This window comes from Hoplias malabaricus, unplaced genomic scaffold (assembly GCF_029633855.1).
Source record: "Hoplias malabaricus isolate fHopMal1 unplaced genomic scaffold, fHopMal1.hap1 scaffold_166, whole genome shotgun sequence".
NCBI lineage: Eukaryota > Metazoa > Chordata > Actinopteri > Characiformes > Erythrinidae > Hoplias > Hoplias malabaricus.
This window is the reverse complement of record NW_027100895.1, coordinates 57,501-80,000: the sequence shown is the minus strand read 5'-3', so window position 1 is coordinate 80,000 and position 22,500 is coordinate 57,501. Positions and strand designations below refer to the sequence as shown.

At 44.1% G+C, this 22,500-nt stretch overlaps 1 pseudogene; it reads left to right on the top strand.

Annotated features, from left to right (window-relative positions):
* Positions 1–22,500, top strand: part of LOC136682341 (GDNF family receptor alpha-2-like) — a 57,370-nt pseudogene that overhangs the window by 8,809 nt on the left and 26,061 nt on the right.

Here is a 22,500-nt window from a genome sequence, read left to right as displayed (position 1 = left end):
CAGGGAAGTTAAACTAATGGTGGGATGTTAATAAACAAACGGAAGGATGTTAATAAACAAACACAAGAAAGTTAAACTAATGGAGGGATGTTAATAAACAAAAGGAAGGATGTTAATAAACAAACACAAGGAAGTTAAACTAATGGAGGGATGTTAATAAACAAATGGAAGGATGTTAATAAACAAACACAAGAAAGTTAAACTAATGGAGGGATGTTAATAAACAAACGGAAGGATGTTAATAAACAAACACAAGAAAGTTAAACTAATGGAGGGATGTTAATAAACAAAAGGAAGGATGTTAATAAACAAACACAAGGAAGTTAAACTAATGGAGGGATTTTAATAAACAAATGGAAGGATGTTAATAAACAAACACAGGGAAGTTAAACTAACAGAGGAATGTAAATAAACAAACGGTGGGATGTTAATAAACAAATGGAAGGATGTTAATAAACAAACACAAGAAAGTTAAACTAATGGAGGGATGTTAATAAACAAATGGAAGGATGTTAATAAACAAACACAAGAAAGTTAAACTAATGGAGGGATGTTAATAAACAAACGGAAGGATGTTAATAAACAAACACAAGGAAGTTAAACTAATGGAGGGATGTTAATAAACAAATGGAAGGACGTTAATAAACAAACACAAGAAAGTTAAACTAATGGAGGGATGTTAATAAACAAAAGGAAGGATGTTAATAAACAAACACAGGGAAGTTAAACTAACGGAGGGATGTTAATAAACAAACGGTGGGATGTTAATAAACAAACACAAGGAAGTTAAACTAATGGTGGGATGTTAATAAACAAGCGGAAGGATGTTAATAAACAAACACAAGGAAGTTAAACTAATGGAGGGATGTTAATAAACAAACAAAAGGATATTAATAAACAAACACAGGGAAGTTAAACTAACGGAGGGATGTTAATAAACAAACGGTGTGATGTTAATAAACAAATGGAAGGATGTTAATAAACAAACACAGGGAAGTTAAACTAACAGAGGAATGTAAATAAACAAACGGTGGGATGTTAATAAACAAACGGAAGGATGTTAATAAACAAACACAGGGAAGTTAAACTAATGGTGGGATGTTAATAAACAAATGGAAGGATGTTAATAAACAAACACAAGGAAGTTAAACTAATGGAGGGATGTTAATAAACAAACGGAAGGATATTAATAAACAAACACAGGGAAGTTAAACTAACGGAGGGATGTTAATAAAAAAACGGTGGGATGTTAATAAACAAATGGAAGGATGTTAATAAACAAACACAGGGAAGTTAAACTAACAGAGGAATGTAAAATATCAAACGGTGGGATGTTAATAAACAAACGGAAGGATGTTAATAAACAAACACAAGGAAGTTAAACTAATGGAGGGATGTTAATAAACAAATGGAAGGATGTTAATAAACAAACACAGGGAAGTTAAACTAACGGTGGGATGTTAATAAACAAACACAGGGAAGTTAAACTAACAGAGGGATGTTAATAAACTAACGAAAGGATGTTAATAAACAAACGGAAGGAAGTTAAACTAATGGAGGGATGTTAATAAACAAATGGAAGGATGTTAATAAACAAACACAGGGAAGTTAAACTAACAGAGGAATGTAAATAAACAAACGGTGGGATGTTAATAAACAAATGGAAGGATGTTAATAAACAAACACAAGAAAGTTAAACTAATGGAGGGATGTTAATAAACAAACGGAAGGATGTTAATAAACAAACACAAGAAAGTTAAACTAATGGAGGGATGTTAATAAACAAAAGGAAGGATGTTAATAAACAAACACAAGGAAGTTAAACTAATGGAGGGATGTTAATAAACAAATGGAAGGATGTTAATAAACAAACACAGGGAAGTTAAACTAACAGAGGAATGTAAATAAACAAACGGTGGGATGTTAATAAACAAATGGAAGGATGTTAATAAACAAACACAAGAAAGTTAAACTAATGGAGGGATGTTAATAAACAAATGGAAGGATGTTAATAAACAAACACAAGAAAGTTAAACTAATGGAGGGATGTTAATAAACAAACGGAAGGATGTTAATAAACAAACACAAGGAAGTTAAACTAATGGAGGGATGTTAATAAACAAATGGAAGGACGTTAATAAACAAACACAAGAAAGTTAAACTAATGGAGGGATGTTAATAAACAAAAGGAAGGATGTTAATAAACAAACACAGGGAAGTTAAACTAACGGAGGGATGTTAATAAACAAACGGTGGGATGTTAATAAACAAACACAAGGAAGTTAAACTAATGGTGGGATGTTAATAAACAAGCGGAAGGATGTTAATAAACAAACACAAGGAAGTTAAACTAATGGAGGGATGTTAATAAACAAACAAAAGGATATTAATAAACAAACACAGGGAAGTTAAACTAACGGAGGGATGTTAATAAACAAACGGTGTGATGTTAATAAACAAATGGAAGGATGTTAATAAACAAACACAGGGAAGTTAAACTAACAGAGGAATGTAAATAAACAAACGGTGGGATGTTAATAAACAAACGGAAGGATGTTAATAAACAAACACAGGGAAGTTAAACTAATGGTGGGATGTTAATAAACAAATGGAAGGATGTTTAATGAAACAAACACAAGGAAGTTAAACTAATGGAGGGATGTTAATAAACAAACGGAAGGATATTAATAAACAAACACAGGGAAGTTAAACTAACGGAGGATGTTAATAAAAAAACGGTGGGATGTTAATAAACAAATGGAAGGATGTTAATAAACAAACACAGGGAAGTTAAACTAACAGAGGAATGTAAAATATCAAACGGTGGGATGTTAATAAACAAACGGAAGGATGTTAATAAACAAACACAAGGAAGTTAAACTAATGGAGGGATGTTAATAAACAAATGGAAGGATGATAATAAACAAACACAGGGAAGTTAAACTAACAGAGGGATGTTTATAAACTAACGAAAGGATGTTAATAAACAAACATTGGGATGTTAATAAACAAACACAGGGAAGTTAAACTAACGGTGGGATGTTAATAAACAAACACAGGGAAGTTAAACTAACAGAGGGATGTTAATAAACTAACGAAAGGATGTTAATAAACAAACGGAAGGAAGTTAAACTAATGGAGGGATGTTAATAAACAAATGGAAGGATGTTAATAAACAAACACAGGGAAGTTAAACTAACAGAGGGATGTTAATAAACTAACGAAAGGATGTTAATAAACAAACAGTGGATGTTAATAAACAAACACAGGGAAGTTAAACTAACGGTGGGATGTTAATAAACAAATGGAAAGATGTTAATAAACAAACACAGGGAAGTTAAACTAACAGAGGGATGTTAATAAACTAACGAAAGGATGTAATAAACAAACACAAGGAAGTTAAACTAATGGAGGGATGTTAATAAACAAATGGAAGGATGTTAATAAACAAACACAGGGAAGTTAAACTAACAGAGGGATGTTAATAAACTAACGAAAGGATGTTAATAAACAAACGGAAGGATATTAATAAACAAACACAGGGAAGTTAAACTAACAGAGGGATGTTAATAAACTAACGAAAGGATGTTAATAAACAAAGAGTGGGATGTTAATAAACAAACACAGGGAAGTTAAACTAACGGTGGGATGTTAATAAACAAACACAGGGAAGTTAAACTAACAGAGGGATCTTAATAAACTAACGAAAGGATGTTAATAAACAAACACAAGGAAGTTAAACTAATGGAGGGATGTTAATAAACAAATGGAAGGATGTTAATAAACAAACACAGGGAAGTTAAACTAACAGAGGGATGTTAATAAACTAACGAAAGGATGTTAATAAACAAACAGTGGGATGTTAATAAACAAACACAGGGAAGTTAAACTAACAGTGGGATGTTAATAAACAAATGGAAAGATGTTAATAAACAAACACAGGGAAGTTAAACTAACAGAGGGATGTTAATAAACTAACGAAAGGATGTTAATAAACAAACACAAGGAAGTTAAACTAATGGAGGGATGTTAATAAACAAATGGAAGGATGTTAATAAACAAACACAGGGAAGTTAAACTAACAGAGGGATGTTAATAAACTAACGAAAGGATGTTAATAAACAAACGGAAGGATATTAATAAACAAACACAGGGAAGTTAAACTAACGGAGGGATGTTAATAAACAAATGGAAGGATGTTAATAAACAAACACAGGGAAGTTAAACTAACAGAGGGATCTTAATAAACAAATGGAAGGATGTTAATAAACAAACACAGGGAAGTTAAACTAACAGAGGGATGTTAATAAACTAACGAAAGGATGTTAATAAACAAACGGAAGGATATTAATAAACAAACACAGGGAAGTTAAACTAACGGAGGGATGTTAATAAACAAATGGAAGGATGTTAATAAACAAACACAGGGAAGTTAAACTAACGAAAGGATGTTAATAAACAAACAGTGGGATGTTAATAAACAAACACAGGGAAGTTAAACTAACGGTGGGATGTTAATAAACAAATGGAAAGATGTTAATAAACAAACACAGGGAAGTTAAACTAACAGAGGGATGTTAATAAACAAATGGAAGGATGTTAATAAACAAACACAGGGAAGTTAAACTAACAGAGGGATGTTAATAAACTAACGAAAGGATGTTAATAAACAAACAGTGGGATGTTAATAAACAAACACAGGGAAGTTAAACTAACGGTGGGATGTTAATAAACAAATGGAAGGATGTTAATAAACAAACACAGGGAAGTTAAACTAATGGAGGGATGTTAATAAACAAATGGAAAGATGTTAATAAACAAACACAGGGAAGTTAAACTAATGGAGGGATGTTAATAAACAAATGGAAAGATGTTAATAAACAAACACAGGGAAGTTAAACTAACGGTGGGATGTTAATAAACAAATGGAAAGATGTTAATAAACAAACAGTGGGATGTTAATAAACCAACGATGGGATGTTAATAAGCAAACAGTTGGATGTTAATAAACAAACAGAGGGATGAATGAGTGAGGGATTATTGAAGAAAAGAATTAATGAGTGTAGGAGTGAAATAGTGAAGGATGAATGTGTGAATCAGCATAGAATGAAGTGGACTGGGTGAATGAGTGAAGGAGTGGATGAGTGAAGCAGTGAATGAGTGAAGCAGTGTAGGAGTAACTGCATGAATGTGTGAAGGAGTGAATGGGTAACTGAGTGAATGAGTGGAGCAGTGCAGTCTCTGCTCTGTACTGTACTCTGAAGGCTGTGCACTAAACGTTGGAACATTCCTGTGAGGATTTGATGGCTCCTGTGTGAACGTGCAGCCCCTGTGTGCCCTGGGGCCTGGGCTCATGTGCAGCTGCTCAGAGCCTCTCGCTTCATTCAGTGGAGATTACTGCGAGGAAATCAACAGAAACACACACGTGGCACGTTGTGTTACGCCAAGATTACAGCAGCTCAGACTGAAGTAGCTGAGACGGCCTTGTGTGAACAGCGCTGCAGTCCTGTACACACACACACACACACACACACACATGCTGAAGGAAGATGCGAGAGAGAGAGAGAGAGAGAGAGAGAGAGAGCAGACTCTAATAAGCCCTCGGCGGCGTGAGGAAAAGTGCAGAGGCTCAGCAAGACCGCACACAGCAGAGCATTCAATAACACACACACACACACACAGAGAGAGAGACACACACACACATAGAGTCAATCTGCAGCCCACAGCAGCCTGTGGAGGTCACTCCAATTCACTCTGATGATACACTCTCAACTTAAAAGACTGAATACCACCCGAAAGCCTGTGTAAACATTTATTTGGCCGCTTACATTTATAAAATAATTAAAGGTGCATTCACATTTTTTACCATTTTCACCCAGATATGAACAACACTTACCAAAGTCAATATTTACTTTGTCTACATTTTTTTCTGTAAATACAGCTCATCTGAGACGAAGAACCGAGTGGCTTTGTCGCCCCTGAAAGAACAGTTTAGGCTCCATGGAGCGGGTCCCCTGCACTCAGAAAGGCAGGAGCCCACCGCCTGTCTCTGACGGGGGGTAAAGCATCCCACAGTGGAGCATGAGGAGAAAAAAACGTTTCCCTCTGTTAGCCATATTAGCATTTTCACCATACGATCTAATGAGTTATTCACACACAGATCACACACAAGCCTCAGTCATCATGTTATTTCACTGCTGTGTTGTTGTAGTGTGTGAGACACGACAGACACCAGCCCCATACTCCTCCGTCTCACTCTCTTCTCACTGTTTACAGGTGAATAATCAGACCCCGCTGTCCCTGCGCTCTGAGAGTGAACAGACTCCTGGAGGATAATGTTTTATAACGACTCTCTGTCTGAGAGTATTCCTCTGGTTTGGGTTAAAGTTTAATAAAGTAGTTCTCCTCGTCTGAAAGTGGGAGAGATCAGTGAGAGATTTCCATGTCGCAGTGAAGCCGAGGCGCTATACGTCAAAAATATTTTTTAATGAACTGTAAGTGTCATGTTTCTCTGTGGAATAATGTCTTGTTACAGTTTGGGTGCAGTGTTATTAGTTTTATTTTCTGTGATGGGCAGCACGGTGGAGCAGCAGGTAGTGTCGCAGTCACAGAGCTCCAGGGGCCTGGAGGTTGTGGGTTTGAGTCCCGCTCCAGGAGACTGTCTGTGAGGAGTGTGGTGTGTTCTCTCTGTGTCTGCGTGGGTTTCCTCTGGGTGACTGTCTGTGAGGAGTGTGGTGTGTTCTCTCTGTGTCTGCGTGGGTTTCCTCTGGGTGACTGTCTGTGAGGAGTGTGGTGTGTTCTCCCTGTGTCTGCGTGGGTTTCCTCCGGGTGACTGTCTGTGAGGAGTGTGGTGTGTTCTCTCTGTGTCTGCGTGGGTTTCCTCTGGGTGACTGTCTGTGAGGAGTGTGGTGTGTTCTCCCTGTGTCTGCGTGGGTTTCCTCCAGGTGACTGTCTGTGAGGAGTGTGGTGTGTTCTCCCTGTGTCTGCGTGGGTTTCCTCCAGGTGACTGTCTGTGAGGAGTGTGGTGTGTTCTCTCTGTGTCTGCGTGGGTTTCCTCTGGGTGACTGTCTGTGAGGAGTGTGGTGTGTTCTCTCTGTGTCTGCGTGGGTTTCCTCCGGGTGACTGTCTGTGAGGAGTGTGGTGTGTTCTCTCTGTGTCTGCGTGGGTTTCCTCTGGGTGACTGTCTGTGAGGAGTGTGGTGTGTTCTCCCTGTGTCTGCGTGGGTTTCCTCCGGGTGACTGTCTGTGAGGAGTGTGGTGTGTTCTCTCTGTGTCTGCGTGGGTTTCCTCTGGGTGACTGTCTGTGAGGAGTGTGGTGTGTTCTCCCTGTGTCTACGTGGGTTTCCTCCGGGTGACTGTCTGTGAGGAGTGTGGTGTGTTCTCTCTGTGTCTGCGTGGGTTTCCTCTGGGTGACTGTCTGTGAGGAGTGTGGTGTGTTCTCCCTGTGTCTACGTGGGTTTCCTCCGGGTGCTCCGGTTTCCTCCCACGCTCCAAAAACACACGTTGCTAGGTGGATTGGCGACTCAAAAGTGTCCGTAGGTGTGTGTGTGAGTGCATGTGTGTGTGTCTGTGTTGCCCTGTGAAGGACTGGCGCCCCCTCCAGGGTGTGTTCCTGCCTTGCGCCCAATGATTCCAGGTAGGCTCTGGACCCACTGCGACCCTGAACTGGATAAGGGTTACAGACAATGAATGAATGAATGAATTTTCTGTGATGTGCACTATGTAGGGAGCATGGCACTACTTTAGGACACGGCCTGAGCTCCTCTACTGACTGATACAGATGAACAGAGCTCTGTTTACAAACGTGACATGGATAAATGAGTGAGGAGTCCACACTTATTTAAGTCTAAATGAGAGTAAGTGTCGACAGAAACAATAATAAAACAATGTAAATATCACAGTTCTTATTTGTGCTGTGTTTGAGTAACGAGGAGGTCCCCAGTACGGCGCCTGCTCTACACAGTTACAACACTGCTGCTTCCCTAGAGTCTGATTTTCCGGATAAATCGAGATCGGACGCAGCCGAGGCGAGACAACCAGGAGAAATGCAGCGTGAAGGAAAGTGAGGCTGCTTTTGGAATAAATCAAGGAAAACGAGCGGCTTGTTCAACTTTGATTTTAGACTCTCCTCTGTTCCACGGGCCGTAGATCAGTTCCCCGAGCCGTGACTCCGCTTCCCCGACAGATATCGACTGCTCCCACGTCTCCTACAGCAGCCAGGGTAGAGTTAGAGGAGACATTAAGAGGAAATCGGTTGTTCTTGTTCATCTGGAGCCCACCAACCCACACACTGTGAAACAAGACCCCAGTCAGTTCTCTGAGCGCTGCCTGAGTCAGAAACACGGGGTAAAACGAGTCGTTCTGATTCTGCTCCGCTTCTGACGTCAAGTGCAGAGACTTTAGAATGGCCCCGCCCCCTCGTCTGAGTCTGTCCAATCACAGCGCTGGACCCGTGTTTATGTGAGAGCGCAAAGACGAGGTTAAACTCAGCAAATGAGTTAAAATGGAGCACTGAGTAAAAACGGAGAAGAAAGAGAACAGAGTGAAAACGGCTAAAATCCAGAGCTTCTGCTCCTCGCTCCTCACTGCTGTGCGCTCGGGGTCGGGGTGAACAGCGAGCGGCTCATTATCATTTAAAGGAACAGGTGCGTTCTGAACAGGGGCTGTTTACACAGGGGCAAAAGCAGCCTTACTCAAAGCAGCTTGAATAATCTTCTAATGTTCCCACAGTCGTCTCCCAGAGAGAGAGAGATATTAGATCCCGGGACCTGATCCGTGTTTTTCCTTCTTTTCCCCTTTATTCCCTCCATCTGAACGCATCTGAGCTCCGAGGAGGACTCACAGACAAATTATGTTAATGAGACACAATTGAGGCGAGCTCCCAGCGCTCGTCTAAAACGGAGCCTCCCTCGCCGCTCCACTGGTGCATGATGGGTAATTGCTGTGGTCTCTGGCTTTGTGTACGAACTGCTTTTTGGTTCTGAACACAAACCTCGCCTTATTACAGCGAGCGTGATTCAGGACCGTAACAAGGATCAAGAGCGCTCGGCTCATTCACATTCTCAGAGCTTCCTGCTGTGGGCTCATTAACTCACACCCACCACAGCAGCCCCCCAGCACCCCCCATGAACTCATACATGTCTTACTGTTACTTAATAGCCGTCCATGTTCCTCCTTCTTTATACGCTTCGTTACAGACTGAGGCTCTCTGTGGACTCTACTCTACTCTGGGATTTAATCGCTAGGGTGTTGCTGTATGGTTAGTATCTAGAAAGTTATCAAGCACTTCCCCTGTTCAGAACGCCCGCTTTCAGCACCTGTTCCTTTAAATGATAATGAGCCGCTCGCTGTTCACCCCGACCCCGAGCGCACAGCAGTGAGGAGCGAGGAGCAGAAGCTCTGGTTTTTAGCCGTTTTCACTCTGTTCTCTTTCTTCTCCGTTTTTACTCAGTGCTCTTATTTCTCCGCGCTCGTTGTGTCTGTTTTGCTGAGTTTAACCTCGTCTCGGCGCTCTCACATAAACACGGGTCCAGCGCTGTGATTGGACAGACTCAGACGAGGGGGCGGGGCCATTCTAAAGTCTCTGCACTTGACGTCAGAAGCGGAGCAGAATCAGAACGACTCGTTTTACCCCGTGTTTCTGACTCAGGCAGTGCACAGAGAACTGACTGGGGTCTTGTTTCACTGTGTATGGGTTGGTGGGCTCCAGATGAACACGTTAATGTGAACATGCGCTGAAGAGATTTGAACATAATGCCTCAGAAATGGTGAGCAGTGCTGTGATATTTGTAGAGTCTCAGGATGAGAAATGTGAGATGATTTCACTGAATCAGACCTGGTTCGTTGTTGTGGAAAGCGCTCGTATTCGTTTCCCTTTTTTTAATTCTCTTTCGTTTTCTTATCTTCCTTCCTTCCTTCCTTCACTCCGACTGTTCCTCTGTGTCGACTCAGTCTTTCTCTAAACATCCGTCAAAGTCAGCGGCTCCTTCTCGTCTTCCACCAGGAGGGAGCTCTCCTCACTGCGGGTGACGCTTCCCCTTTACTTTTATGTCTTTTCACCTCAGAAGCAGAAGAGGACATTTTAAACGTGTTTGGTTTGTGGCCATCAGCCACAAGATTAAAACCGCCCACAACAGATAGACTGATATTCCCTGCAGTGGTTTTAATCTTGTGGCTGACTGCAGCTGGCAGTTCTGATGTCCATAGGAAAGCATAGGGCAACAAAATGGATGCTCTGGAGTAGCTGCATATGAGCCAAAGGTCACCAAAACCCCCGCTTTCAGAACCAGTGGAGGGTCCAATATCGACCCGGGCTCAGAGGGTAATTCTGTGCATCGTTTGGGGGTGCCGTCAGGCTGTAAATGATTGGACGAGTGTATAATAATAAAGCAGTGTCTGGGCTATAACGGCATTTCTGGAAATTACAATCACGGTCCAGCAGGGGTCAGCGCACAGATCCATAATCATAACACTGCAAGGAAAGGAAAACGAGGGGGAAACATTAAGCTGAGAAAGGAGTAATAACAGGGACCTGTCCATTAATGGTGCAATCAATGACTTTCACCAACAAAACAAACCTTTATCAAATACAGTGTTAATTATGTTGATTTAATGCAGCTCCAGGGTCCAGAGTTCTGGGTGTTTCTGATAAAGTGGCCAGTGAGTGTCAGTAGAGGGGGTGTGTTTCTGATAAAGTGGCCAGTGAGTGTCAGTAGAGTGGGGTGTTTCTGATAAAGTGGCCAGTGAGTGTCAGTAGAAGGGGGGTGTTTCTGATAAAGTGGCCAGTGAGTGTCAGTAGAGGGGGGTGTTTCTGATAAAGTGGCCAGTGAGTGTCAGTGGGGGGGGGGGGGTGTTTCTGATAAAGTGGCCAGTGAGTGTCAGTAGAGGGGGGTGTTTCTGATAAAGTGGCCAGTGAGTGTCAGTAGAGGGGGGTGTTTCTGATAAAGTGGCCAGTGAGTGTCAGTAGAGGGGGGGTGTTTCTGATAAAGTGGCCAGTGAGTGTCAGTAGAGGGGGGTGTTTCTGATAAAGTGGCCAGTGAGTGTCAGTAGAGGGGGGTGTTTCTGATAAAGTGGCCAGTGAGTGTCAGTAGAGGGGGGTGTTTCTGATAAAGTGGCCAGTGAGTGTCAGTAGAGGGGGGGTGTTTCTGATAAAGTGGCCAGTGAGTGTCAGTAGAGGGGGGTGTTTCTGATAAAGTGGCCAGTGTGTGTCAGTAGAGGGGGTGTTTCTGATAAAGTGGCCAGTGAGTGTCAGTAGAGGGGGGGTGTTTCTGATGAAGGTGAAGATGGAGAGAGAGAGCGCTCTGTTTTCCGCTGGTGGCTGAGAGAGTGGATGATGGCGTACGCCCCTCTCTCTGCGTGAGGGCGCTGTGATGGACGTTTATTAACCGCACTGAGAGCGTGTGTATTAGCATGCGGCTTCCTCTCCACTGTGACATTTCAATCTGAAAGCCCTCTACCTCTCTTTCAATCTGTTTCTCTCTCCCTCCCTCCCTCTCTCTCTCTCACTCACTCCTTCATCTTTTTCCATCCTTTCGCTTCCAATCATCGCAGTGGGAAGTGAACTGTGATGGTCATCTGCAGAGACAGACTATTACCTGAGACTACAGGGAGCCACAAGTTCTCTCTCTCTCTCTCTCTCTCCATGTCTTTTATTCTCTAACTTTTCACTTTCTCTCTCTTTTTCTTCCCTCGGTTATAGTTTTCAGATTTGCTCTCTCTCTCTCTCTCTCCCTCTCTCTGTCTCTCTCTCTCTCTCTCTTTCTCTCTCCCTCTCTTTCTCTCTTTCTCTCTCCCTCTCTTTCTCTCTCTCTCTCTCCCTCTCTCTCTCTCTCTCTCTCTCTCTCTCTCTTTATCTCTCTCCCTCTCTCTCTTTATCTCTCTCCCTCTCTTTATCTCTCTCCCTCTCTCTCCCTCTCTTTCATTCTCTCTCCCTCTCTCTTTATCTCTCTCTCTCCCTCTCTCTCTCTCTCTCTCTCTCTCTCTCTGTGTGAGTGTGTGTGTGTGTGTGAGGTGGAATAATCACACACTGCTTTAGTGTCACTCTGAGAGAAACACACTCAGACAGAAACACACAGAGACACTGCACTCGTTCACAGAGAGGAAAAGAACGATAGAATAAAGAAGGGTTCTCTCCATTAAAGAACCGCAGGAGGCTGAAAAGTGCCTTTTCCACAAAATGCCACAGTCTCCTGACCCCGCAGTGGAGTCTCTGAGGAAGTGACATCACAAACACAGACCCGCTCTTTTTAGGTTTATTTCAGCAATTTTCACGTCACTCCGGGTTCTAGCACCATGAGGTAGAACCACAGGGAGGAACCAGGACTCAGAACAGCCCTCTGTTCAGCTACGTTTGGGGCTGGACACGGACTTAAACTGGACCCTGAACGCGATTGGCCGAGAGATGTGTCAGTCATGATGTTGCAGATGGCTGATTGGTGAAGTGAGGACTATTTCTTTACTGTACACACACACACACACACACACACACACACACACACACACAGTTTATCTCTCCAAAAATCCTAACATTCTATACCCAAATTACATGGGGACATCCGAGTAGGGACTAAACCGTGGCGTGTAAACCTTGCAGAGCACTGATTGTCCAGAGAGAGTCGTCACTCTACGCCACGCAACACAGACGACCAGCACCAACTCTCCATCTGTAAAATCTCCAGCTGCAGCAGAGATCACGTTTGTTTTTATCCGACTCACGACGGCAGCTCGTAAAAGTCCAGTAGAGTCCAGTAGAGTCCAGACAAGTCCAGTAGAGTGCAGTAGAGAGAGTAGAGACCAGTAGGGTCCAGTAGGGTCCAGTGGAGACAGTACAGTCCAGTAGAGTCCAGTAGAGACAGTAGAGTCCAGTAGAGTTCAGTAGAGACAGTAGAGACCAGTAGAGTCCAGTAGAGTCCAGTAGAGACAGTAGAGACCAGTAGAGTCCAGTAGAGTCCAGTAGGGTCCAGTAGGGTCCAGTGGAGACAGTACAGTCCAGTAGAGTCCAGTAGAGACAGTAGAGTCCAGTAGAGTTCAGTAGAGACAGTAGAGACCAGTAGAGTCCAGTAGAGACAGTAGAGTTCAGTAGAGTTCAGTAGAGACAGTAGAGACCAGTAGAGTCCAGTAGAGTCCAGTAGAGTTCAGTAGAGACAGTAGAGACCAGTAGAGTCCAGTAGAGACAGTAGAGTCCAGTAGAGTTCAGTAGAGACAGTAGAGTCCAGTAGAGTCCAGTAGAGTTCAGTAGAGACAGTAGAGTCCAGTAGAGTCCAGTAGAGTCCAGTAGAGACAGTAGAGTCCAGTAGAGACAGTAGAGTCCATTAGAGTCTATTAGAGTCCAGTAGAGACCAGTAGAGACAGTAGAGTCCAGTAGAGACAGTAGAGTCCATTAGAGTCCATTAGAGTCCATTAGAGTCCAGTAGAGACCAGTAGAGACCAGTAGAGTCCAGTAGAGTCCAGTAGAGACAGTAGAGTCCAGTAGAGTCCAGTAGAGTCCAGTAGAGTTCAGTAGAGACAGTAGAGTCCAGTAGAGTCCAGTAGAGTTCAGTAGAGACAGTAGAGTCCAGTAGAGTCCAGTAGAGACAGTAGAGTCCAGTAGAGACAGTAGAGTCCATTAGAGTCTATTAGAGTCCATTAGAGTCCAGTAGAGACCAGTAGAGACCAGTAGAGTCCAGTAGAGTCCAGTAGAGACAGTAGAGACCAGTAGAGTCCAGTAGAGACAGTAGAGTCCAGTAGAGTTCAGTAGAGACAGTAGAGACCAGTAGAGTCCAGTAGAGTCCAGTAGAGTCCAGTAGAGTTCAGTAGAGACAGTAGAGTCCAGTAGAGTCCAGTAGAGACAGTAGAGTCCAGTAGAGACAGTAGAGTCCAGTAGAGTCCAGTAGAGTCCAGTATAGACAGTAGAGTCCAGTAGAGACAGTAGAGACCAGTAGAGACAGTAGAGTCCAGTAGAGTCCAGTAGAGACAGTAGAGTCCAGTAGAGTTCAGTAGAGACAGTAGAGACCAGTAGAGTCCAGTAGAGACAGTAGAGTCCAGTAGAGTCCAGTAGAGTCCAGTAGAGACAGTAGAGTTCAGTAGAGTTCAGTAGAGACAGTAGAGACCAGTAGAGTCCAGTAGAGTCCAGTAGAGTCCAGTAGAGACAGTAGAGTCCAGTAGAGTTCAGTAGAGACAGTAGAGTCCAGTAGAGTCCAGTAGAGACAGTAGAGTCCAGTAGAGACAGTAGAGTCCAGTAGAGTCCAGTAGAGACAGTAGAGTCCAGTAGAGTTCAGTAGAGTCAGTAGAGACCAGTAGAGTCCAGTAGAGTCCAGTAGAGACCAGTAGAGACCAGTAGAGACCAGTAGAGACAGTAGAGTCCAGTAGAGACAGTAGAGACCAGTAGAGTCCAGTAGAGACAGTAGAGTCCAGTAGAGTCCAGTAGAGTCCAGTAGAGTTCAGTAGAGACAGTAGAGACCAGTAGAGTCCAGTAGAGACAGTAGAGTCCAGTAGAGTCCAGTAGAGACCAGTAGAGTCCAGTAGAGACCAGTAGAGACCAGTAGAATCCAGTAGAGACAGTAGAGTCCAGTAGAGACAGTAGAGACCAGTAGAGTCCAGTAGAGACAGTAGAGTCCAGTAGAGTCCAGTAGAGACAGTAGAGTCCAGTAGAGTTCAGTAGAGACAGTAGAGACCAGTAGAGTCCAGTAGAGTCCAGTAGAGACAGTAGAGTCCAGTAGAGACAGTAGAGTCCAGTAGAGTTCAGTAGAGACAGTAGAGCAGGGAAAAGCAGAGTGAGTGGGTGATGGTGAATAAACATCATCTTAGTGTCTGTTGTTGTTGTTGTTCCAGGTGAGGAGTTCTACGAGTCGACTCCGTACGAGCCTCTCCCTTCTGTCCGGCACTCAGACGCCTTGCGGCTGGCCTCCATCACCTCAGGTAAGACATGTTCTGGATCATGAGACTCTTATTTTGAAGTCATTTCTACACACTTGTTGCTGTCTGATGTACTGAAGAATATAAAAAATATCGTGTCTTCTGGTCAAAGACCGACCAATGAGGACAGTCTGTAACTGGGGGTGTTTCTGATAAAGTGGCCAGTGAGGTGTGTTTATTAAGGTGGAGGGGAGCAGTGAAGGTAGATCGCTGGTTGTTTGTGTGAGAGAAGTGTGGGGTGAGTTTTAAGGCGGCGCTTAATTCAGCGAGCGAGATCATTACCGACAGGGTCTCAGAGACAGGATCGACTCGCCCACAGAATGAGTCCAAACACATGGAATTCATTTACATTCAGCTCCGACAGAAAAGCGGTGGAATGACAAAGCTTTAATGTGCAGCAGAGGGCCAGGCGGGGGGCCGCGGGGTTGCCAGATCCTCGCATTCTGCTGATTTTGTTGCGTAACAGCAGTTTTCTTTTCTCTGCCTATCTCCGAGGGTCGTCTGTGAGTGGGAGTCGCTCGTCCGTAGAGGTTTTTTTTTTTTTTTTTTGCTGGATTCGTTTTGGGGTTTTTATCCCGAATAATTGCTGAGGCTGGAAAACGCGCAGAGAGGAGGAATAATGAAAGACTTGGTGAGAGGTGTAATTACACAAAAGGGGAGTTTCAGACACGTCTATCTGTGCTGCGCTGGTCAAAACACCATCTGAGAAATGTAAAAACACATAATGACTCTGAGAACTTTGCCTGAGCATGTTTTCAGTGAAAGGAAACTCATAGCTCAACATAATTTCCACCTTAAATCCAGACGTAGTCCATCAGCACAGACGTGTTTTTTTCTCAGTGTGCTGGAGCTAGGCTAATGTAGCATGCTCTGGAAGCTTATACCACAAGGATTAGCATCTCTACACATCAGGCAGCTAGAAGGTCCTGTTGCTAGAGGGGCTGCTATGGTATCCCAGGTGGTTGCTAGAGGGGTGATATGATATTTCAGGAGGTTGTGCTATAGTATCCCAAGTTGTTGCTAGGTGGGCTGCTATGGTATTTCCTGTGGTTGCTAAGGGGTTTCTATAGTATCCCAGGTTGTTGTTAAGGGGTTGCTATGGTGTTTCAGGTGGGTGCTAAGTGGCTGATGCTACAGTTTCCTAGTTGACTGCTTGTAGGGTTGCAGTGGTATTTCATGTGATTATAAGGTGGGGTTGCTATGGTATATCAAGTGGTTGCTAGCATGTTTATTATAGTTGTTAATATGTTTGCTGTTATCCCAGGTTTTTTGGGCAGTTGCTAGTATTCCAGGTGGTTACTGGGGGGTTGCTATGGTATGTTAAATGGTTGCTAGAATGATTACTGTGATCCGCAGATGGTTGCTAGTGTGTTTGTTATCCTGTTTGATTGCTAGGTGGGCCACTATGGTATTTCAGGTGGTTGCTAGGGTGGTAGCTATACTACCCTATGTGGCTGCTTGGGGTTGCTATTTTGTTTTAGATGGTTGCTATGGTATCCGATGTAGTTGCAAGGGGGGTTTATATGATGTTTTAGGTGCTTGCTAGTGGGGTTGCTATGGAGTTTTTGTTGGATGTTAAGTTAATTGCTATAGGTATGTCAATAGTTGCTGGGGGTGTGGGGGGTTGCTATGGTGTTTTAGGTGGTTGTTTGCTAGGTGGATTTCTGTGGTGTTTCATTTGGGTGTTGTATGCTGCAGCTTTTTCTTACTTTTTCAAAATTAAAGACTCTTAAATCCAAGCTTAAAGGCAGTGTCCTCTTCTTCTTAGCAACATTAGCCTCTTAGCTCCAGTGCAGAACTACAGACACAGAACTACAGACACCTAGTGCTCCTCTGTCTTTCACTGCAGTTTAAATAGCGCTAACCTCCTCTTGTCGTAGCGTTTCTTTGATCTTCAGCTAGCTTCCTCGCTACCGCTCTGTGATCCCCCCACATTCTGGCCGCGGGCCTGAGGAGATTGTGCTGGGTTTTGACAGCGCAGAGAGGTTCATTAGTGCCGTCCAGACGTGTGTGGTCATTTACTGCTGACAGTACAGGGACTGTGGTGTTAGCGCTGTGTTAGCAATCTGACATTTTGAGGTTAGCGCCGCTAGCTTCATCACCACAGCTCTGATGTGGAAGTGGAGCAGGATTCTGGCGAATCGGAGCGGGAAAAGTCTTTAATTGCCGTCCCAAAGCAGTATCCACCGGCCTTTAAATATAACACAGACGTCCGAGTAACATCCATCACACTCCCGCTGTTCACGTGCCGCCGCTAGCGTCGCTCCGAGCTGAGAGTTAGCGGGAAAAACTAGGGCAATGAAAGCGGAGGAAATATGTGTCCGCTCCGAAGATGACGCGACTTTTACGATGTGACATAAGGCTCCTTTCACGGGTCATTTCAGACGCTCGTAAAGAGCCCATTAACACCAGTTTCTGTGGGTTTTTTATCTGTGTGTGTGTGTGTGTGTGTGTGTGTCTGGTTTTATTTCTCACAATGAATCATTGTGACTCTAGGGAAAGAAGGAAAATCAGCTGAAAATAAGAAACAGAGACCGAGCATTTAGCTCAAGCGCTCAGTGTTTGTGATGTAATTTATGAGAGAAAAAACAAAGCTACAATTCACTATTATATTTCCCCATATACCCCCCCACTGACACTCACTGGCCTCTTTATCAGAAACACCCCCCCTCTACTGACACTCACTGGCCTCTTTATCAGAAACATCCCCCTCTACTGACACTCACTGGCCTCTTTATCAGAAACACCCCCCTCTACTGACACTCACTGGCCTCTTTATCAGAAACACCTCCCTCTACTGACACTCACTGGCCACTTTATCAGAAACACCCCCCTCTACTGACACTCACTGGCCACTTTATCAGAAACACCCCCCTCTACTGACACTCACTGGCCACTTTATCAGAAACACCCCCCCTCTACTGACACTCACTGGCCACTTTATCAGAAACACCCCCCTCTACTGACACTCACTGGCCACTTTATCAGAAACACCCCCCTCTACTGACACTCACTGGCCACTTTATCAGAAACACCCCCCTCTACTGACACTCACTGGCCACTTTATCAGAAACACCCCCCCTCTACTGACACTCACTGGCCACTTTATCAGAAACACCCCCCTCTACTGACACTCACTGGCCACTTTATCAGAAACACCCCCCCTCTACTGACACTCACTGGCCACTTTATCAGAAACACCCCCCCTCTACTGACACTCACTGGCCACTTTATCAGAAACACCCCCCTCTACTGACACACACTGGCCACTTTATCAGAAACACCCCCCCTCTACTGACACTCACTGGCCACTTTATCAGAAACACCCCCCCTCTACTGACACTCACTGGCCACTTTATCAGAAACACCCCCCTCTACTGACACACACTGGCCACTTTATCAGAAACACCCTCCTCTATTGACACTCACTGGCCACTTTATCAGAAACACCCCCCTCTACTGACACTCACTGGCCAATTTATCGGAAACGGTGTTATAACAGTGTTATAAATGTTATATGTGTGATTTAAATTGATATATTAACGTGTGTAAAAATAATGGGAGGTCAGGACTGTCCCACGATTCCCAGAATTCCCTAAGGGTCACTCTCCAGAACCAGAACTGATCCATTTTCAGAGAAGGTGCGGATGACTCGCTGCAGACAGAGCAGAGATGCTCTGAGGCGGAGGTAGTGGGGGTCCCGGGGGGCTCAGGGGGTAAAGCTGGGATGGGGTTGGCAGCAGTTTGAAGGAGATGGATGGCTGAACTCCAGATGTCCACTATCCGAGTCGGAGTCGGAGCCGGAGTCTCTGGTGTGAGTAAAATAGTATTTGGAGTGGCAGGGTGAATAATACCCCGCTGCTCTCGGGTCAGGCCCGAAACAGAATGTTCCCGTCTCGTATAGAACTCTCTGCTGTCTCCGTCTCACAGAAGAACGTCTTCTTCAGGAACATTGGACCCTCCTCAGCTCGGACCCGGAATTACATGTTCCTCATCTCCTTCTTCCCAGTGATTTCCTCATTATCGTATTTTAGATGAAATTGCATTTAATTGGTCATTCCACCTTAAATTGGGCTGTGGTTATATATTTAACCTGAAGGTGGGCACCAGAGCTCTACTGATGTGTTATTTAAGGTGGACCTGAGGTACCAGACTGACCACAATGTGGCTAATTCACCATTTAAGGTGGAACAGGAGCACATTTTTAAACAGAAAGCAATTGCTGCACAATTTAATGTGGAACGGAGACAGGAGAATGTAACTGCTGCCTTATTTAAGGTGGAACGGAGACAGGAGAATGTAACTGCTGCCTTATTTAAGATGAAACAGAAACAGCAGAATGTAACTGCTGCCTTATTTAAGGTGGAATGAAGACAGGAGAATGTAACTGCTGCCTTGTTTAATGTGGAACGGAGACAGGAGAATGTAACTGCTGCCTTATTTAATGTGGAACGGAGACAGGAGAATGTAACTGTTGCCTTATTTAAGGTGGAACAGAAACAGGAGAATGTAACTGCTGCCTTGTTTAAGGTGGAACGGAGACAGGAGAATGTAACTGCTGCCTTATTTAATGTGGAACGGAGACAGGAGAATGTAACTGCTGCCTTATTTAATGTGGAACGGAGACAGGAGAATGTAACTGCTGCCTTGTTTAAGGTGGAACGGAGACAGGAGAATGTAACTGCTGCCTTATTTAATGTGGAACGGAGACAGGAGAATGTAACTGCTGCCTTATTTAATGTGGAACGGAGACAGGAGAATGTAACTGCTGCCTTATTTAATGTGGAACGGAGACAGGAGAATGTAACTGTTGCCTTATTTAAGGTGGAACAGAAACAGGAGAATGTAACTGCTGCCTTGTTTAAGGTGGAACGGAGACAGGAGAATGTAACTGCTGCCTTATTTAATGTGGAACGGAGACAGGAGAATGTAACTGCTGCCTTATTTTATGTGGAACGGAGACAGGAGAATGTAACTGCTGCCTTGTTTAAGGTGGAACGGAGACAGGAGAATGTAACTGCTGCCTTATTTAATGTGGAACGGAGACAGGAGAATGTAACTGCTGCCGTATTTAAAGTGGAACAGAGACAGGAGAATGTAACTGTTGCCTTATTTAATGTGGAACAGAAACAGGAGAATGTAACTGCTGCCTTGTTTAAGGTGGAACGGAGACAGGAGAATGTAACTGCTGCCGTATTTAAAGTGGAACAGAGACAGGAGAATGTAACTGCTGCCGTATTTAAAGTGGAACAGAGACAGGAGAATGTAACTGCTGCCTTATTTAATGTGGAAGGGAGACAGGAGAATGTAACTGCTGCCTTATTTAAGGTGGAACGGAAACAGGAGAATGTAACTGCTGCCTTGTTTAAGGTGGAACGGAGACAGGAGAATGTAACTGCTGCCTTATTTAAGGTGGAACGGAAACAGGAGAATGTAACTGCTGCCTTATTTAAGGTGGAACGAAGACAGGAGAATGTAACTGCTGCCTTATTTAAGGTGAAACAGAGACAGGAGAATGTAACTGCTGCCTTATTTAAGGTGGAACGGAGACAGGAGAATGTAACTGCTGCCTTATTTAAGGTGGAACGGAGACAGGAGAATGTAACTGCTGATGAGTAAATCCGAGCTTGTTGTCTAATGTAATAAAGACAGATGAATGTACTGCAGTAAAACTCCTCGGTTCCTCCTTAAGACCGGTGTAGTGTGGAGATGTGAAGCTGTGCGGGGTCCGGCTGAGGGGGAGTTTAATGAGAGTTTGTTTACAGAATTGCGGCGTAATCAGTGAAAGCGCTGGGAGTCAGCGAGTTTCTCACAGAGCGCTCGTCTGTTTACACAAACACCCGCTTCGCCTCCGTTTACCCTCCGTTCAGCTTCTCTTCACCGGTTTCTTAATGTTTCTTTATTGTTTTTTATTGTTTGGTTATTGTTTGTTTATTGATTGATTTTTCCGAGTCCTGCGCTGATGTGTGCACATTAACCTGTGGTTTACATTCAATGTTAATACACACTCTTTACAATGTAGTTACACAGTTATTACACACAGAACGAGCGCGAGAGAGAGAGAGAGAGAGAGAGAGAGAATGGTGAGACAGGGAGAGAAAACAGAGCCTGAGAGAGAAAGAGAAAAGAGAAAGAAGAGAAGAGTGACAGAGTGAAGAGAAAGAAAGAGGATGAGAACCTAATACAGAGAGAGAGAGAGACAGAGGGAGAGAGATGCAGTCATCGTTTCCTATTCTCACAGAAAGATATAAATCACTTCATCTTTTCTCTCTTTTTTCTCTCCTCTATTTTCCATTTCTTTATTTTCTCTCCTGGACTCTGTTTGACACAAATGAGCCGCCGCAGATGACCAGAGGAGATTACACCTCTCCACCATCCATCATTCTCTCTCTCTCTCTCCATTCTCTCACTCTTTCTCTCGCCCTCTGTTTCTAAACTGACCATGACTTTATTTCAGTAAATCTGAATTTATAATTATTTCATATATACATTTTGTGTGTGTGTGTGTGTGTGTGTGTGTGTGTGTGTGTGTGTGTGCATGAGTGTGTGTGTGTGTTAATGCAGATTGTTGGTGTTAAACTTTCCCCTGACCTCCAGACGCTGGTTACTCTTTTATGGACGTTTTCAGCAACCAATTTCATACCTCATTTACACACACACACACACACACACACACACACACACACACACTCGGATGGAGATGAGGTGCTGAAGCCCCACAGTGCTGCTCCTGTGACAGAGTCAGTGTTCCCTCCGACCTGAGAGACGTTAATCAGGAGTGTGAACTCCATCACTCCAGAGAACACAGTTCCACTGTTCCACACACCAGAGGAACTCCATCACTCCAGAGAACACAGTTCCACTGTTCCACACACCAGAGGAACCCCATCACTCCAGAGAACACAGTTCCACTGTTCCACACACCAGAGGAACTCCATCACTCCAGAGAACACAGTTCCACTGTTCCACACACCAGAGGAACCCCATCACTCCAGAGAACACAGTTCCACTGTTCCACACACCAGAGGAACTCCATCACTCCAGAGAACACAGTTCCACTGTTCCACACACCAGAGGAACCCCATCACTCCAGAGAACACAGTTCCACTGTTCCACACACCAGAGGAACCCCATCACTCCAGAGAACACAGTTCCACTGTTCCACACACCAGAGGAACCCCATCACTCCAGAGAACACAGTTCCACTGTTCCACACACCAGAGGAACTCCATCACTCCAGAGAACACAGTTCCACTGTTCCACACACCAGAGGAACCCCATCACTCCAGAGAACACAGTTCCACTGTTCCACACACCAGAGGAACCCCATCACTCCAGAGAACACAGTTCCACTGTTCCACACACCAGAGGAACCCCATCACTCCAGAGAACACAGTTCCACTGTTCCACACACCAGAGGAACCTCATCACTCCAGAGAACACAGTTCCACTGTTCCACACACCAGAGGAACTCCATCACTCCAGGGAACACAGTTCCACTGTTCCACACACCAGAGGAACTCCATCACTCCAGGGAACACAGTTCCACTGTTCCACACACCAGAGGAACCACATCACTCCAGAGAACACAGTTCCACTGTTCCACACA